Source organism: Carlito syrichta, unplaced genomic scaffold (genome assembly GCF_000164805.1).
Source record: "Carlito syrichta isolate Samal-C Ts95f unplaced genomic scaffold, Tarsius_syrichta-2.0.1 Scaffold143274, whole genome shotgun sequence".
Lineage (NCBI taxonomy): Eukaryota > Metazoa > Chordata > Mammalia > Primates > Tarsiidae > Carlito > Carlito syrichta.
In genome coordinates, this window is record NW_007087370.1 from 55,850 (window position 1) to 56,214 (window position 365).

The following is a 365-nucleotide window of genomic DNA, read 5'->3' on the forward strand; positions in this document are numbered from 1 at the left end:
GCGGGCTCAGGCAATCCACTCACCTCAGCCTCCCAAAGGCGCGAGATTACAGGCTGAGCCACCGAGCCCGGCTGGCCACATTTTTTTTAAGACAGGGTCTCCTCTGTCTCCCAGGCTGGAGTTCAGTGGCACGATCACAGCTCACCGCAGCCTCGACCTCCTGTGCTCAAGCAGTCCTTCTGCCTCAGCCTCCCAAGTAGCTGGGGCTTCAGGCACCACCACGCCCAGCTAAGCTTTTATTTTCTAGGGTCTTGCTATGTTGCTCAGGCTGACCTTGAACTCCTAGCCTCAAGCAATCCTCCCACCTGGGCCTCCCTACAGTATTGAGCCTCCATGCCCAGCTCGTTTTTTTGTTTTTGCGGAGA